Source organism: Rhinolophus sinicus, linkage group LG04 (assembly GCF_036562045.2).
Source record: "Rhinolophus sinicus isolate RSC01 linkage group LG04, ASM3656204v1, whole genome shotgun sequence".
Classification (NCBI taxonomy): Eukaryota; Metazoa; Chordata; class Mammalia; order Chiroptera; family Rhinolophidae; genus Rhinolophus; species Rhinolophus sinicus.
In genome coordinates, this window is record NC_133754.1 from 130,416,385 (window position 1) to 130,436,060 (window position 19,676).

The 19,676-nt window shown below is 35.4% G+C and overlaps 1 long non-coding RNA gene and 1 other non-coding gene across 2 annotated transcripts in view; both read left to right on the forward strand.

Moving 5' to 3' along the window:
- Nucleotides 1–7,577: 7,577 nt before the first annotated feature.
- LOC141571117 (uncharacterized) overlaps nucleotides 7,578–19,676 on the forward strand; it is a 270,191-nt gene continuing 258,092 nt past the window's right edge. Inside the window, exon 1 of the long non-coding RNA XR_012495713.1 lies at nucleotides 7,578–7,721. This is a non-coding gene — a long non-coding RNA (uncharacterized LOC141571117). The remainder of the gene's footprint in view (nucleotides 7,722–19,676) is intronic.
- On the forward strand, nucleotides 17,080–17,186 carry LOC141571384 (U6 spliceosomal RNA). Its single transcript, XR_012496134.1, has one exon. It is a non-coding gene; the product is annotated as a U6 spliceosomal RNA (small nuclear RNA).

Consider the following 19,676-nt stretch of genomic DNA (forward strand, 5'->3'; position numbering starts at 1 on the left):
CCTTGCCTCCAAAGCTGTCCACCTGGCAGTGAATCTCAATGAGACAGCTGACTGGCTCAGCAGACAAGTTGCCTTGCCAAGGGGATGAGAACTTAACCAGAAGGTCTTTCAGGAAATCTGTTTAGGATGTGGGGAGTGAAGAGGAAGAGAAGGAGCAATTCATCCCCCGAGTGAGGCGGATAAGAAGGAATAGCTGTTCCTTCGTTACACAACTGTTTTTTGAGCTTTTCTGTGCCCTTAACTCATTTAGCCCTAACTTCTAGGAGTCTGAGTTTAGATTCCAATGCTAACATCACACAGTGAGAGTCCTTTGTGAATAGCACATGGAAGTTAAGAAAAGACCTTAAAATTTTTTTATTTGCAAATAGCCAATACAAACAAGAATATTACAGAGAGGGCACGAAGATATTCGTTTTTAAAATGTGTACTTGAAAAATGCCTTGATTGTTACTTTTCACCAAAGGTTTAGAATTGTAAACCTAACAATTATGACTCTTATCTCACCTAGTACTCGCTATGTGCCAGGATGTTCTCATTTAACACCCTCCCAGAACCTATGGGTGAAGCTTTTTAGCTGTACTTTGCTGGCAAGAGAAACAAGATTCAGAGAGGTTTTGTGAATCACCATGGACATACAGTGAGTAAGTGACAGGACAGATTCAATCCCCAGTTTCTTCTATTCCAAAGCCCAGAATCTGATCTACCAGGCTGATTATACCAAATTTGTTCTAAAATATAATGTTTTTATCACAGAATGAATATCAAGAGCTCCAAAGTGGAGTGTGTGAACAAGTGTATGGGATATGGGGATATCCCCCCCAACTACACCGGGATTCCATGCCCTCTCCCTGTGCTGCGGGGACGGGGAAAGGCAGGAATGAATAAAACCTGGGCATACGCTTCAGAAAGCCCAGTTTTATACCTCTGGCTTTGGGTTATAACAAGATGGTTCCTCCTCTGTCCTTGATGACAATGAAAAATTAATCATTTTAGGTCAAACTATGTTTGACCTAAATATAGGTAAAGTATTACATAACTTGTCTTTTTATTGATGCCTTTGATTACCTTGGAATTCAAAGGGAGGTAAAATGAAAGAAATCCTAAAATAAGATGGAATAGAATGAAAGTTTTGGATAGAGTCTCCAAAAGCAAAGCCTACTCAAGCTAAATGACTATTTGGAAATAGTATTTGGACACAGCTTAGTGGATCAAAGCACAGGCAGAGTTTGACTCCCAGCCTCACTCTTTCTGACTCTGTGGGGCAAGTCATAAAACCTACATCTTGTTTTTTTTGTGTATAAATAGGGACAATGGAACTTACCTCATAGGTTTGTTGTAAAGAAATGTGTGAGATATTCTATAAACAGTGCATAACATAATGCCTTGTCCACGCTCAATATTCAGAAAGCTAATCAGCTATTATCTCATCTTACTAATCTGATGTATTGCTCCATTTTTGGAAATTAAAAAACATATACCTTCCTCATAGAATGCTTCTTCTCACTCATTCTTGTGGTTCCAAGCATAAAATTCATCTTCAAGAAATAATTGACTTCTTCATTCACTTTGTCATTGAAGAATGAATAGAAAGAATTGGCCTCCTTCCCTCTCAACTCTGGTTTAAGTGTCCATCTGGGTACCCCCACAGCACCTTGTTCTGACTGCTGTTGTAGTACTTGCCAAACTGTACTAAAAGGGCCTATTTACTCATCTTTTATTCCCTTGAATGTAGGAGCTTTATTTTAGCCCTTTATCCCTAGCACCTACCACAGTGTTTGAAACGCAAATTCTATACAAGAAATGTCTAGTGGGAGAATGAATCAGGAAAGATGATGTGATATATGTGAAAATAAGTTATTAGTAATATTATTATACTCCTTGGATATTATTACAAAATACAACAATAACTATGACATGTAACCATTCCCACTAACTCTATTTAATATTACTAATGAAGAAAACACTATTTAACCCTTTGCTAAATAAAAGGCCAAATGGCATCATCTCACACTAGGGTTTCACTAAATGGACAGTTTCATCTAAATTTTTTTTCCCCATACCAAACAAAGTGTGTGCTTGTTTTAAAAAAGAAAACTAGGTGTGTAAGCATCATAAACAGTCTATATATGTTAACATATAGGAGTCATTTCTGCTGATCTCCATGTAGCTCACCAGAATGTCTGTGCTGATTTTGTCAGGGAAGAACTGCAATAGCTGAACTTTTTTCATGATGGTGACATTGAACACTCTTTAATTCTCAGGCTGCTGAAAACTGGAGAACAACTTTACTGGGGATTCTTTTACAGTTTGCAACCTGGATCTCTGGGTGTTGGGAGGGCCTTACAAAGTCTCCCCTAGGCTGCACGTGGGTGCTCTGAAGTAAGGGGAGGGCAGCAAAATGAGCCAAGGCTTTGTGTCTGCTCATTACAGGCGCAACAGTTATGCAAACTAAGAACCCAACATTTTACTAAACTGATGCCAAAAATCTTGTCCCACCCTAAAACAAATGTTTGACTCTGCAGAGAGCCTATGTAGAATAAAATCAATATGCTGTTGTTGGAATACATGTCTTTTGATGAAATTGGTGCTTAAAAATGTCTTGGATATTTATTTTTGAATGAGCCTTATCTAATAGGAAATTGGATATGCATTTTCTGTCTATTAGAGATAGAATTGTTGAAAATGTCCTTGCCCCCACCCCAATCAAAAATTTTGTTTCAAAGGGATACAAAGGGAGCAGGAATGAGCAGTTTTTTCCTAGGCACTTTCCTTACTAGTGAGATGGTTATTTAGTATGCCTGTTTATAGATGAGAAAACTGAAGGTCTGAGTAGTTCAAGGATTTTCCCAAGAAGTGGTGAAGCAAATATTTGAACTCAGGAATCTATGACATCCAAGTCCACATTCTATCTGTTATATTAAGTTACCTCTCAGGAAAGGTGAGCATAGCCCATGGTCTGGTTAAGTAACTCTGACATCTAATTTCCTCATTCTATGTACATGAGGTTCTCAAAATATAAGCCATTTCATTGTGGAGAGAGGGAGTGGAGAGTTGTTAAATATTCACTTGGTCGTAAGGTTAAGATATCTCTCACAGCTTTGCAAGTACCTTTGTTCCAGGAAGTAATAAATGAACCAAAAGTTCATTTATTTCAGACTCTGGGTTAGTTTCACACTTCCTAGTCCCAGAGAAGGTAAAAAAGAAAGGGTCAATTCTCAGTGGTTGTATCTAAAATCACTAGAATATTTCTGCAAGACTACAGAGATTTTGATATTGATATTTTGATTTTTTGTTTTCAGCAGTGGGTGACAATTCCATTTAACCATATTTTCTCTTCTTCATGATTAATCAACTCCCTGTTCTTTTTAAAGCTTACCAAACTGTGTTGTTTTTAACATTTCATAAGTGGGTAGTTTGGTTTTGTGTGTGTGTGTGTGTGTGTGTGTGTGTGTGTGTGTGTTTTGTGTGCCTCCTGTAATAATCATTTGCCTGGCACAGATGAGTTCAGAAGACAATTGTACAATAGAAGCTTAATGTTATAATCTCCCTAATTTGTTTCCACTTATTATTCTGTCAAATTCTACTTACCAAATTAAGAAACAAATAATACAGCCTTGAAGACACATCTGGAAAGAAAATTTCTTCTGAAACATTTCATTCCACTGGAGTAGGGATCTGGAGAATAGTCACATACACCGGAAAGAAATAGCAGGTGTTGGGTGGTGAATAGAGGGTGGAAGGAGCCAAACTTAATCTGGACGAGGAAGTCCCACTGGGCCTGTAAAAGCTGGAGACTGGGAGATGCAGGCAGGTGAGAATCAAAGATGTCTAATATAAGTAAAGTTGTAGGTAATGAAGGTCTAACAGATTTATATTTAAATTTTCAATCCTTAATTTATTGGGCATTTGTGTTTTGTTTCCCAGTGATGTAGAGAGTCAACTTTATTTTTTTCTAGAAGGAAAAAAAAAAAGCCATTGGTTAAACACTGAGTCTTTCCCTCACCAAATTGAAAACTGACTTTATCATGTAAGGCAATGCACTCTTAAATCAGCTTCTTAATTCTCTCTTCCCTCATATTGATTTACCTGCTTATTCATGGGCCAAAATCTTGCTCTTTTGATCACATTAACTAATTCATTTATGTAGTAAAATGGTAGTTATTGAGTGTACACTGTGCTTCTTGCATTGTGTGGGTCCTGGCTAACAACACAGACAGAAAGTCTTTGCTCTGGAATCCTACATTCTAAAAAATTTTAGTTTCTGGTCTAGAAAGATTTCCCTCATTATTCTTATTTTCACAAAACTCTTGGTAATCATCATACATTTATTTTCTAAATGAACCTTTAAATAATTTTGCCTTGTTCTGAGAAAAATAACCTAATGGATTTTAATTGGAATTCATTAAATTTGTACATTAATATGAAAGGAAATGACTTATAAAGTGTATTTTGGGATTCTTGGACACAATATGCCCTTCAATTTATTCATTTTCTATCCTTTCACATTATCAAATCTCTTCTTAATGTTATCAGCTTTTTTCAGTCTTTTGAGTTACCAGGTAGGCACTCATATTATATGCATATAACACTTGTGTCTCTTTCTTTCCACTTTAATACCATTTATTTTATTATTTTATTATTTTATTACCTTAGAATCCCTGAAACAGAATTGTTTAAATTGTGATCACTAGTTTCCTTTTCAATATGTTGTTTTCTATTGGTGTTAAATAAACAGTTCTATTATGTCCTTTTTTCTTTTTTTTCACCTGGAGTTTTTATTTCTAAGTTAGAAATGACAGCTATTTTTAAGAGGTGTTTCTTAACACCTCTTAATTAATTAATGTATTAATATTATATTTTTTAAAATTTATCCTATCAATTTAAGGAGTTATGTTGCTATATTTTCTAATATTGAACTATCCCTGAATTCCTGCAATATACTCTGCTTGGTCATATCTGCTATTCTGATATGCACCTGGATTTAATTGGGTGATTTTTACATATAATTTATTTACTGTATTGCATTCATATTCATGAGTGAAATTTTTTTATAGTTTTCTTTTTACTCTCTATCAGGTCTGGGAAGCAAGGTTATGGTAGCTTAGTAAATTGAATTGGGAAACTTTCCATCTTTTGCTATGGTCAGAAATATTTTGAATAGCATAAGGATTATCTATTCACTGAAAGTTAGATAGATTTCAGCTGTAAACCATCTGGGCCTGGCACATATTTTAGTGAACAGATAATTTTTGAAGAGGGCTTGTGGTACAGTGGGAAGAGGACTGTCTTTGTAATATTTGAATCTCTGCCCAAACCATTGCTGACTGTGTGCCTTGGATAAATGACTTCTTTTATTTTCTTGGAGGTAGTGATCTATCTATCATCTTTCTATCATCTATTTGTCTATCTATCTATCTATCATCATCATCGTCTATCTTGGAAGGAAGAGTACTTTCTAGAGACATTTATTAAATGAGAAAGTGAATTAAGGAGCTGAGTGGTGTCTGACAAGTAGGTGCTCAATAAATAGCTATTTCTCATTTCTTTAAGCCTCATTGTAATCATTCCTCTCTGGCTCTATGTATTCTCATAATATGCCTCAGCAATAAGTATATTTATCTGCCAACAGCTGAGTTAAATTTACTACTCTACAATGTCCCCTGTGCACTTATGTGGACTCAATAGTTGTCATGCTGAGATTGTTGGGTCTGCTGGAAGGACAGCTGCATAGGTGCTGTTTTCACAATATTACTTTTTCTAAATTTTATCAACGTTCAGGAAAATCTGATGAGATGGCGTCTTCTGGTTTCCAAGTTTTCAGTTAATTTCTTTTTTTAATTTTTTTTTTTTCCCAGGTATCCTAGGAAGTTTTGAACAGTATAAACATGCTTTGGGATTTCTGCTCTATAAGAACTGGTTATCTGACATATATCCTTTTGGACCAATCACAAAGCCTAATTTATTGTTCAAAATGCATTTATTGGTACTTTACTTATTTAGTGCTTTAGTAATTTATTTCAGGAGCAGATGATAGCCTCACCCATTTGTAGCAAATATTTAATCCTGAAATATTTCAAGAGGTATTGATTTTTTTTCCCCCAGTGTAAAGTATTATACAAAATATTTGCGTATCTACATGAACAGAATCTCAGTGAAGTCAAAGGGAAAAGCGATTGATATTCTGAAGTTCCAGCAGGGAAGAGAAATGTACCTGGGTTGTGTCTTTAAGATGCTAAAATAACTGCCTGAAAAATTAAAATGAAAAAGATTATATAAAGTAGATCCCATCTGGGTAGATGAAAAATATATATAAATATACACACTAATAGAGACATTACAGTTTTTCTGAAGAATTCATTAGAGACTGTTAACTTTACATTTAGGAAAAACAACTTAGGACTTGTGGGCCTAAGTGAGGAAACAGATTTACATTTCATTTCATGTCATTCTGACAATTTTATCATGAATGTTAAAATTTAATTTATCTTACTAAATATATGTTTTATTATATGGCAGCACTGGCCTTTTCCCACCACTAAATTGACTATTATTTACATTTATATTTATATCATTTACATTATCAGAATTATAGTATCAAAGGCTTAAATCTAGTCACAGTCCCCATTTGTTTGCACTCCCTTATTCCCTCATTTGGGTACCAAGTCTACCTTAATTCCATTTGTTCTTCATCTTACATTAGGCCCTCCAAGGAAAATTTGCTGCAAGTCTGGCTCAGAAAACATTTCTGGAACTTAAGCTTTGTTTGAGGGTGTTTTTGAAAAGGAAATTTGCCATCATCAAATACAGTTTCTTGAGCCCACACAGAGTGTGTGGCATGGGTCCAATAGTTCCTTTCTGGTTCCTTTGAGATTTGTTTATTACTTTGAAAATCAGAATTTCCATAAAACAGCGTAAGACTTCCCTGCCCCATAGCTCAATAGGATGGCTGAGCAAAGAGATGTAACTTAATTTTGGGGGTTGGTTTTGCCATATGTATTAACAACAAGAAAAGCAACAACACAGAATAAAACAACCGTGACCGAATGAGCACACTGCACAGGAAACTGAGCTTCTTTACATTTCTTATGCAACCTTTTGGGTCAATATGACATTGCTGGATTTTGCTGGGCCATCTCAGACCTGTTCAGATGTTTGGGTACAAAGCTAACATTGAAATAATCATCCTTGAGGGTGGATTAAGAATAAGTTACACAGCATGATGTTGTTGACAGCTAAAGCAAATTGTCTTTCAGTGAAAGAGCAAGAACCTATGCTACTGAGGCACTGCCCCTTCCTGTGTGCTCTCGCTCCTGGCACCTGGGGTCTCAGAGGTGTTCACCTTTGGTCACAGAAGCCAAACCTCACTAGCTACCTCTTCATTGTGTGGCATCTAGAGATAATTTGCACGTACCCCCAAGAATGTTTCAGTTTCCAGAGAGAATTTTATTTGTCCTATAAATATTTATCTTTCTTCCCCCCTCCCCACCTTCTCTCTCTCTCTCTCTCTCTCTCTCTCTCTCTCTCTCTCTCTCTCTCTTCCTCCCCCTCCCTCTCTTTCTCTCTCTCAAAGGCTGACTTTGATCTGCATAAGAATGAGACCAAGTTTTCACTGGTCCATACTGAGAAAATAAGAACACTGTCATGTGATGCTATGGCACTCATCAGTGTTGCTCATCAAACAGAAGCTGCTTGTCAGATATTTCCGTCTCACCTGGCACATGGTAAGTTTGTACTTCTTGGCCTTTTTGTGGATGAATTAGGTCATGTGATGTGATGAGTTCTGGTGAATGAATTGTGAGAGAAGTGATGCGTGTTTTTCTGGAACATTAATTGTTGATGCAAGATTGTCCAGAGCTCTCCTTTTTCTCTGACACAGTAGTTTACTTTTTAAACAAATGCTTCTTCAGTCTTGACTGCTAAGGGATGACCACTCCTGCCTACCCGTGAAGAACATACAGCATGTTGGTTTAAGCTGCTGAGATTGGGGGGAGGGGAAGAGTATTTGTTACCAAAGCATAATTTAGCCTTTCCCAATACAACAGTTAATAAATCCCAACTGTACTTTCTTAGAAATGATTCTAATTTATTCTGATTTTTAAAAATACTTTTAATGTCTGTATTGGTCATTAAAAGTTGACACCCCTGTGCCAGGTCCCTTTGTTATCATTGTGTTTTAATTTTATCTGTGAATTCCAAAAGTCTTAAAACCAGTGCTCGAAGTCATCTTCTATGACCCAATAAAATAGTGCAAAAACAGCCTAGAGTTTTCTAAGGTATACTGACCATAGTCCATTAGATTCAAATTCTTTTGTAACAGATATAATTTATGGGTATACATGACTTCTAACCTTATCTTACTCTCTATGGTTATACAAAAGCTCACTTTAGATGCTCTATGCCTTTGAGGCTTCCTACATTTCACTTCCCACCCCCTACAAGAGTTCATTCAATGGTTTCTTCCAATTGTGCTGAACCAGTTGTCAGTTAAATGTAGGGACAACATAATTTTCAAATCATGGAAGCCATATTGGAGATACAAAAAGTTTCTTTGGGAATGCAGGATGTGTGCTTACTTATTCATATGGACTTTAGTTTGATGAGGGCAGGGAAATTTTTTCTGCCTTGTTCACTGATAACTTCAGGTCTTAGAGGAATATATGGTACGTAGTAGCACTCAGTAAATATTTGCTGAATAAACTAACAAAATCTATGTATTTCGTAATACATATTGTGCTAATGCTGTGATACTTTATTTAAAAAGTACAAGTTCCCCTATTGCTTTCTAATTTTTGAATAATGGTAGGTATACGCTTTAGAGACCTTCAATTCCATGATCAAGTTTACAATTATTAGAACTCTACATAACAGGTTAATTTCCCACTGAAAAGACAGGCTTTCTTTTTATCTCATTCATGCAGTCAGACAGGATTGTCCCTTCTGAGGTCTTAAGGATATTTCAAAACCGCAGGTATGTGTGTGGTTTTTAAAGCCTTAAAGCATAAGACACATACACTTTTAAAAAACTATGACTGTTTTCCCTTCTATTGTTAGAAGTTGAAACTATTCACATATTTACCCTAGGGACAGTCGTGCATGACGAAGGTATGTGCAATGAAAACTCTTTCCTTGTCCCTTATGCTGTCACCCATATTCTTTGGGCTCAAATACAGTCCTTTGTTCACACAGTGAAGAAGCTCTCACACTATCTGAAGACATGAAGGGTTCAAATTTGCCAGCATTGATAGTTTATGTGTACACACACCTTAAACTGGTTTATATGGAACTCGGATCTTGCACAATTTGTGTATCTACAATGTTTGTGTAGCTGATGCTTAGTTTGAAAATAATTATTTACGTATTGTATCTCCATCTGCATAAAAGTTCATGCTCACCAAAACAATGACAATATTTGGGTGGTAGAATGTTAAGGGATTCTTAACTTCCTTTATTTTTGCTTTATTTGTCTCTAGTCAGCCTTATAGAAATATCTTCTCGTTGTGCCGTCTTCTCAGCCCTATGGTGGGAGCTGGATATGCAGACGGTAAAAAGACAGATATGTCTCCTTCTCTCACGTTTCTTACAGCTCTTCACAAATTGGTAATAAGAATGCACATTCGTTTATAATGGATATGAGTAATTAACTCATTTTTAAAGGTTTTAAATCTCCTTATCAGTCTCTTATATAGAATTTAGCTGAGTTCTGAAATGCAGACTGTGCCTCCAGCACTCACTTTCTAGGTCTCCAATGTGCCATTAAATAACTAAGTTTAGCAATGCAAATTTTTTTCAAAATGAATTATGTTCCCCTGTGTAAAAGCATAACGACTATATGTCTGACTCATGGAATGTGCATACTCACAGCTGTAGTAACACATCCTTGCAGATAGTACCACCAATGAGGATTTCCCGTTTTCTTACTTTTAGGTGACTCTAAGAAACCCGAGGGTATTTAGATTGATGAATGATGTGCTTGACTCCAGGCTTCTGCCTGCCCGGCTCCAGAGTTTATCTGCTTTCTGTTTGTTTTCTGTGCTCCCATTAGGTTGTTGTTAGTTACATTCTGATGTTTGTAGTTTGGGGAAATCTGTATCTTTGTTATTTATGTTATCAATAATGTGACCTGGGCCTTCCTCAGCAATGTTCCAACTGTTCCCAGGTCCTCAATCACTAATTATGCAGATGAACAGATTGTGGAAACTCTTTCCTTATGGCTGCATTCTGGAGGAGTTGTTTTTATTAAATTGCTGGTGTCCTGAATTATAATTAGGTACTGACCCATCTTTATAACATTCCTCCTCTCTTTCTCTCTCTTTTCCCCACTTAACTCTTTCTCCTCTCCTTCGCCTCTCCCGTTTTACTTATTATAGGCTGAAAACTTTATCAAAAGAGAAATAGCAAGAGAAGCCTCAAGTCACTGTCTTCAGAAGTAAGCTTGCCTAATAGTAGATAACAGGGCAGTGTTGCTTGATCAGGAGGTCCTATTTCTTGCAGAAAGTCATTTGGATGTGAAACTGCCTGCCAGACAAAGTAGTAGAAGTTGGAGAGCTTAGCAAGTTCAAGGGCAAGTAAGGGATTCATTTACAGTCTTACAACATAGCCTGGCCAGTCCACTAAGAAAGGAAATTCAACAATGGTTACAGAAAACAGAGGAAGAAATATGGGGACCTCCAGTCTCCCTCATTTAGCCAAATCTTTACATGGTTCATCTACTTGCTCCTTCTGCAAAGTATACTGATCTTATTATCTGAAGTTTATTAAGCATTCAAGGCGTGTTCTAACTATAATGAAGCTATGAAACATGACCTTCCCTGAGAGCAGCTTGCCTTAAAATACTGTGAGAGCTTTAGCTTGAATGAAACTTAGATGATGCAGGCTAATTATGATATTGTTTTTTTTTAAAAAAATATGTACATACAGTTTTTGATCGATGGGTAGTGTACAAAGAAATAAGTGTAGAGGTTACAATGAATGAGATAATATATTAAGTCCTACATACTAAAAAAAACTCTATCTTGGTGTTTTTATAGCCTAGTTTCAGTCTTTTATTTACGGCTCCAAAAGAGATATCTTATTTCCCTACCACTTTTCTAATCTTGTTTAGAGACTTAAACAAAAGAATGTTACATTAGAGATAAATGTAGATAAGCACCAGGCCTCACATAATTATGGGAGGGGAATATTTACATAAAAGTTAACATTTAGGATTTGTTCATCATATTGATGTATCTGTGTATTTTAGAGAGGAGTCACGAGAACTTTGTGTAAGCCTTAGTACTAATTTGCCAACACCTGGGAAATAACTAAGTGCTGAGAAGCAGTCATTATAAAAATTATTTGGAAAGAAACCATGCCAGACAAGCGTGTCTCCCTTGTACTGCTGGAGGAAGTAAAGCATTTGGTATATCTCAATGAAAATAATGCTTTTTTTATACTACTATCACGCAAACATAGGATTCAAGTCTGAAAGAAATTAGGCCTCTGTGAGAATGTTAATAAGAGTAGAAATTATGTTTACTCAGAGGTAACTTATATCCAATGTCATTAAATAAACTATAGAATCATGAAAATACAGCCAGAAGGGAACAGAGCTTATTGATTCCAATCTGCGTGTCCTAAGACAACAGTAGACCTAAACAATTCTGAGAGAGAAGATGGCACAACTTATCTTTAAAGACTTTCAGAGAAGAAAGCCCACACGATTCTGTGTTAAGTTGTTCCAGGGCGTCATACTGCGAATCCCTGTATACAGCTGTGATGTTTACATCATCAAAAAGGGGACTTGCTGTTTGTTTATTTTTTTCTTTAAAATACACAGTCGTTTTAAAGTTGTTTTAGATTTACATAAACATTGCGAAGATAGGACAGAAAGTTTCCATATGCACTGTACCCAGTTTCACCTATTATCAACATCTGACAATACTATGGTATATTTTCTATTAATGAACTGATATTGATACATAATTTTGAACTAAATTCTTCATTTAGATTTTCTTAGTTTTTACCTAATGACCTTTCCCTGCCCCAGGATCCTATCGAGAATATTACGTTGTATTTAGTTATGGTGTCACCTTAGGCTTCTTTTGTCTATGAGAGTTTCTCGGGTTTTCTTGGTTTCTGATGATCTTGAATTCACAGTTCTGAGGAGTTCTGATCAGGTATTTTGTAGAATGTGCCTCAGTTGTGATGTGTGTGATGTTTTTCTCATGATTAGAATTAGGTTATGGATTTCGGAGAGGAAAACCACTGAGGTAAAATGCTATTCTCATCACATCATATCAAGAGTATATACTGTCCATATGACGTATCACTATTGATGTTGACCTTCATCACCTGATGGAGGTCATGTTTGTCAGGTTCCTTCACTGCAAAGATACTCACCATGCCTCCACTCCCACCCCTTTTACTGTCCTCTTTGGAAGAAAGCCACTAAGCACAACCCACACTTAAGGAGTGGACTGCTATTTTCTACCTCCCTGCATTGGAGTATATACATAAATTATTTTGAATGCTGTTTTTAAAGACAATTCTTGTAGAAAATTTCTTCTCTAATGTTTTATTGTTACCTAAATTCACTGAACTGGTCTATATATCTTATTCCTTGAAAGCACAATTTTTAATTTATAAATTAAACCTAATTAGGTATTTTCCACTTATAATTTTGAAATACCATAATTTATAAAGTTGCTAAAGGAATAAATAAATAATCCCTAAATATTAGGTTGGTGCAAAAGTAATTGCTGTTTTTGCAATCGTTTTTAATTTTTTAAACCACAATTATATTTGCACCAACCTAATATAATCCTCTAAATCGTTTAACTATTTTAATTCCGGTTTTCTAAATACTGTTTTAAATTATTTTCTCTTATCTATGATTATCCTAGGTCATTTCCGAAGTATCTAATCTTATCTCTTCCAATGTATACTCAGCTGCTGCTTAGAATGTAGATTTTAATAACCTCTTTAACGCACTATGGCTATTTACTTACTCTGATCACTAACAGGTCCCCAGCTGTTTCCTCCCTACCTAGACTATCTCCTTTATTTTTAATAGCTCCACATTTCTACCACCATTTTCTATTATTTCCCATTCTCAACTAGATCTGAAAACATAAGAAGAATGCACATATTAACTTATGTCTACACTGAATTATTTTCAGTGCCAGGACTATTTTATCATTTGGGTTTAGAGTTCCTGGCAAAGATTTTCATTTGGTGTACCTAATTTGACAAATTATTAGGAGCTACCCAAAGAGCTGTATTAAGAAGGATTCCAAGGAATTGGACTAATAGGAGAATAATTAAATGATTCATAAGCTGTGGGGATGGAGAGAGAAAATGTGGAAAGCCACCTCGGGATGACAATCTGCAACCATCCGGCATTGTGACCTTATCAAATAAATCACAAGCTAAATCAAAGTTTTAAAGACTTCTATGGCTGACTTGACCCCTTTATACTATCAACGTATCCAATAGGAAAAAAATCTAGTAACCATTTTTTATTGTATAGCTGAGCAACATATTTATCAATGGAAGAAACTTCATCCAATTATTATTACATATTGGAAGACAGTAATTGAAGAGAACAGAAACACTTCTCTGTCAGGAGAGAGGCTCTAGTTTTGTGTTAGATTTTCCTGTCCAAATGAAAATCTGGAATGGGACTATAGTAGAAAACAGTACAATGTTCAGAACAAGGAGTCAGCCCTCAGAGTGGGAGAAAAACACAGGGTCAAAGAATCTGTTTCTTCTGTTTTTCTTCAGCCAGCCTGGCTAAAAGTATTAATGGAAATGCTTCACGTTTTAAAATTCTTTATCATAAAGGATAAATAATTATCAAGTAATTATGGTGTTTTATATATTCGTATTAAACGGATTATTAACCTGATACTAAAACCAAACAAATATACTACAAAAAAAAAAAAAAAATTGCAAGTCAATATCTCTGATGAAGATACATGCAAAAATTGTCAAAAAAATATTAGCAAACCAAATTCAACAATACATTTAAAGGATTGTACATCATGATCAAGTGGGATTTATTCCAGGGATGTAAGGATGGCTTAATTTCTACAAATTAATTGATATGATAAACATATGATCACCTCAATAAATGCATTAAAAAAATTGGACAAAATTCAACACCCATTTATGATAAAGACTCTCAACAAAGTGAGTATAGTGGGAACATACCACAACATAATAAAAGCCATGTATGACAAAACCACAGCTAACATACTCAATGGTGAAAAGCTGAAACTTTTTCTTTTTTTAAGATCACGAACAAGACAAGGATTTCTGCTCTCACTTCTTTTATTCAACATAGTATTTAAGTCCTAATCACAGCAATCAGACAATAAAAAGAAATAAAAGGCATCCAAATTAGAACCAAAGAAGTAAAACTGTCACTACTTGTAGTTGACATGGTACTATAAATAGAAAACCCTAAAGATTACACACACACACACACACACAAAACTTTTAGAACTAATGAATTCAGTAAAGTAGCAGGATATAAAATTAGTATTCAGAAATCCATTGCATTATTATACACCAATAACAAACTATCAGAAATAGAAATTAAGAAAGCAATCCCATTTACAGGTGTATGAAAAAGAATCAAATAACTAATAATAAATTTAATAAATAAGGTAAAAGACCTGTACTCTGAAAAATATAAAACATAAAAGAAATTGAAGATGACACAAATAAATGGAAGGGCATAATATGCTAATGAATTGGACGAATTAATATCATTAAAATGTCCGTATTACCCAAAGCAATCTACAGATTCAATCCAATCCTTATCAAAATACCAATGGCTTTTTTCACAAAACTAGAACAACTAATCCTAAAATGCATATGGAACCACAGAAAACCCTGTATAGCCAAAGCAATCTTGAGAAAAAAGAACAAATTTGGAGGTACCACTTTACGTCATATCAAACTATACTACAAGGCATGGTAATCAAAACAGCATGGTATGGGAACAAAAACAGACACATAGATCAACGGAACAGAATAGAAGCCCAAAATAACCCCAAACTTATATGGTCAATTAATCTATGACAAAGGAGGCAAGAATATACAATGGAGAAATGACAGTCTCTTCAAGAAATGATGTTGGGAAAACTGGACAGATACATGCAAAAAAAAAAAAATTGAAACTAAACCACTTGCTTACAACATATACCAAAATAAATTCAAAGTGGATTAAATACTCAAATGTAAGACTCAAAATCTCAAACAAAAAAAAAAACCTATAAGAAAACACATATGACAAAATCTTTGAAATTGGTCTCAGCAATATTTTTTTAGATATGTCTCCTTGGGCAAAGGCAAGAAAAGCCCATCAACAAAATGAAAAGGCAACCCATTGAATGGGAAAAGATATTTGCAAATGATGTATCTCATATGGGGTTAATATTAAAAAATGTGTAAAGCTCTCATACAAGTCAACATCAAAAAAAATAACAACAAAATAATCTGACTAATAATTTGGCAGAGGATCTGAATAGACATTTTCCAAAGACATACCGATGGCCAAAAGACACACAAAAAGATGCTCAGCATCATCAATCATCAGGGAAATACAAATCAAAACCACAATGAGATATCACCTCACAACTGTCAGAATGGCTATTATAAAAAAGACAATGAAGAATAAGTGTTGGCGAGGATGTGGAGAAAAGGGAACCTCTGCGCACTGTTTGTGGGATTGTAAACTGGGGCAGCCATGATGAAAAACAGTGTGGCAATGTCTCAAAAATTAAAAATAGAACTACCATATGATCCAGCTGTTCCACTTCTGTGTATTTATCTGAGGAAAACAAAAACACTAATTTGAGAAGATACATGCACCCCTATGTTAATTGCAGCATTACAGTCATACCTTGGCGATATCACTGATGCATTTCCAGACCACACAATAAAGCAAATATTACAATAAAGTGAGTCACATGAATATTTTAGTTTTTCAGTGCATATAAAAGTAATGTTTACACTATAGCATAGTCTATTAAGTATGCAATAGCTTTATGTTGAAAAAGACAATGTGCATGCCTTAATTTAAAAATACTTTATTGCTACAAATGCTAACCATAATCTGAGCCTGTTGGAAAAGTGGTACCAATAGACTTGCTGGACATAAGTTTGCCACAAACCTTCGATTTGTGAAAAACTCAATTATCTGTGAAGCACAATAAAGTGAAGCACAATAAAATGAGGTATGCTTATACCTACAGTAGCCAAGATATCCATCGGTAGCTGAATGGATAAAGAAATTGTGGTGTACGTACATGGAATTTTACTCAGTGATAAAACAGAACAAAATCTTTTCATTTGCAACAACCTTGATGGATCTAGAGGGTTTTATGCTAAGTAAAGTTAGTCAAACAGAGAAAGACAAATACTGTATGATGTCACTCATATATGGAATCTAAAAAACAAAAGAAATGGGCAAAGAAAACAAGACAGAAAGACACTCATAAAGACTGAGAGCAAATTAATCGTTGCCAGAGGGGAAGGCTGTAGAGGGATAGATGAAAAAGGTGAAGGGATTAAGAAGTACAAAAGTACAAACTTCCAGCTATAAAATAAGTTATGGAGATGTAATGTACAGCATAGGAATATAGCCAATAATATTGTAATAAATTTGTAATGTGACGGAATGTTGCTAGACTTATCATGATGAGCATTTCATAAGGTATGTAAATGTCATATCATGTTGTACACCCGAAACTAGTATAATACTATATGCCAACTATAATTTAAAAGTAAATAAATACATTTTTTTTTAATGTCATGCACATTAATTGGGCATTGAGTGCATGTGTAATAATTAAAACTCAACTCAAATATCAATCTACAATAGAATACATAAATCATGGTATATTCATATGGAATACTATACAGAAAATAATGAATAGAAGTACAATACATTATAACAGCATGGATGACTGAGAAATATAATGTTGAGTAAAAAAAAAGACTGCCATACAAAATAGTACAGAATGCATGATTCTATATATGTAAAGTTTAAGGACATGCAAAACAAATCTCCATTTAAGAAGTCACAGGAGAGTGTTCACTTTGGCAGCAGATATACTAAAACTGGAACAATACAGAGAAGATTAGCATGGTTCCTGCGCAAAGACTGCATGCAAATTCATGAAGCATTCCATATTTCTTATAGTGCCAGAGGTGTATTAGACTACTGGGGAGGGGGGTGTCACTGCATAAATTATATGAATGTCTATATGCTATACTATAAATCTGAAACTAACATAAAATAATATTGAATGTCAACTGTAACTAAAAAAAATAAACAATTGAAAAAATAATGAAGTCACAAGAAAGTAGTTATCCTTGGGCAGAGCATGAGTGGGTAAGTGACTGGCTAGTGCTATGAGGGGTTTCTTTGGTACTGGAATTGTCTGTTTCTTGGTCTGGATACTAGTTATACAGTGGTGTTCACTTTGTAAAAATTCATTGGTAAATTTCTGACCTGTGTGGTTTTCTGTATAAACATGGTTTTTAATGAAGTTTTTGGAAAAAAAAAATGGTATAGATAGATAATCAGCAAGGCTAATGGGTTCATGTGTAAACAGTCAAAGGATTAGAGGAGTTCGAATTGCATTTATCACCCAGCTCTCTTATGACCTTTTTGTGCATTCTGCTGGCTAGTCTCCCTTAATGTCAGTTTAATTTTTTATTTTTAGATTTAGGTTTTTTGAAGTAGGGGTTGATCTACTTCTGTATCTGAATTGCTATTTTTTAAAGTATTTTATTTTCTTTGCTTCTAATGGTTTGTCTCCGAAACCTGGAGACTTCACACAGAGAGAGAAATGTGGGGCTTGAGGGGCTTGATCTAGAAAGAAACAAGACCACCCTAATGGCTAAGTGTTTCCATAAGTTGATGCAAGTGTGTCGTGTCCTGGATTGAGGAATTAAATAAGCACTTTGCTATTTTAGCTGTCATATGAATAGTGGGTTTATACATGACAGAAACTTTGCGTTCTCAGCTTGAGACCTACTTGGCCATAAATTGTGTTCATTGGGGAATGGGGAATTAATTATCAAGAAGTGGTAGGGCTTATAGGAGGAAGAAGACATACCCTTATATGGTTGGGCTTGATGCAAGATGACAAAATTCTAAATGACAGTGCCAAGGGATAAAGGGTACTCTGGCATGATCCTGTTGGCTCTGCATCTCAGAGGACCAATCTTGAGGTTGGAGCAAGATATGTATGGTCAGGTAGATGATAGGTCCATGGTTTTGGCTGATTTGTGTAACCTTTTTGTTCTTGGTATGTACAATGACAAATGTATAAACCCTGTGGGGAGGAGACCCTGGTCAACTTGGAGGGTCAAACACTCTGGGGAAATTAGTGTAGTTTATAACTGAGTAAATGTGAGCATGTACTAGGTGGGATGGCATATGAAACTTTATCGCAGTCCTATGTAGTGGTGACTAGCATGAGCTTTTGTTCACTCACTCTGTCGCTTACTAGCTGAGTGTCCTGGAGCAAGTTACTTAACCTTTTACTGAAACTTCCCTTACTCATCCTTAAGTGTGATAGCAATATCTATCTTAGAGGGTTGTTTGAGATTTAAATAAGATCACGTATGTAAAGTATTTAGAAAGATAACTGCACAAGCAGAATCCTCTGTGCATTTTAGCCATTTTTATTATTAGCTTAGGACAACCCCAGGCAATCATATCAGACACCCCTATGAGGGCAGCAAGAAAACTTCTGGACACCGTCAATTAGGGAGGATGACCCCTCTAAAACAATTCTCAGTTTGTATTGAATTGGCTCAGGGCAGGGCTCTGTTTAAGTGTTGAACATTTTCAGCATCTGCCTCTGGGTGGGGGTAGGTCAGAAAGCGTCCCACTGTAGAGACACATAATTTGTCTCCATAGTCTTTCATTTTCTTCTAAATATTTGTCGATATGTATGTGCTATTTTCCAAAGAGATTATTCCCTGTTGAATTTTGGCTGATTTGATCATTTTTTCCTAATATTTAAATAATAAAGTTACATAAAATTTCTCTCCAGAATCTTATTGAAGATATTTAATTTTCTTCCACTTCAGCTATAAAGAGCATTCCAAATTCTTTTATGATTTATTTCCTTCTCTGAAAAGTTTCAACATTTGCTATTTCCAAAGGGTGCATTATCTCCCACCCATTCACTCATATTCTGGAACTAACATTTATACACTCATCTGCCCTCCTTCACCCCCATTTCCTTACCCTGTAAATTCTCATCCCTATATTTATTTAGAAAATGAATGTTCTTCCCAGTGTCCTAACCTGTAGGTCAGCAACTGGAGTATTGTAAACTTGTGACCAAATATGCCCTCCTGAGTTTGCATGATAATCTTCAAGACCCAAGAAATGATCTTTTTTTCAATGTGAGAGCCAAGTAGGGTAACCTCACAAGGATCAGTCTCCTCTCCTGCTTACTATCTTGGAAAATGTGGAATATCTTTGCCCATGAACAATTCTCTAAAAGGTTAACCAGTTCTGCTCTTTGCAGTATCTTCCTGTGTTTTCCAGTGTCTGATCAGATCATTGACTGTGATTCATCAGATCTACCTTACAAAAGAGCAGAGTCTTATAGGTAGTGCATTGGATTTTCTTTCCTTGTGGGCTCAGGAATTTATATTCTTTG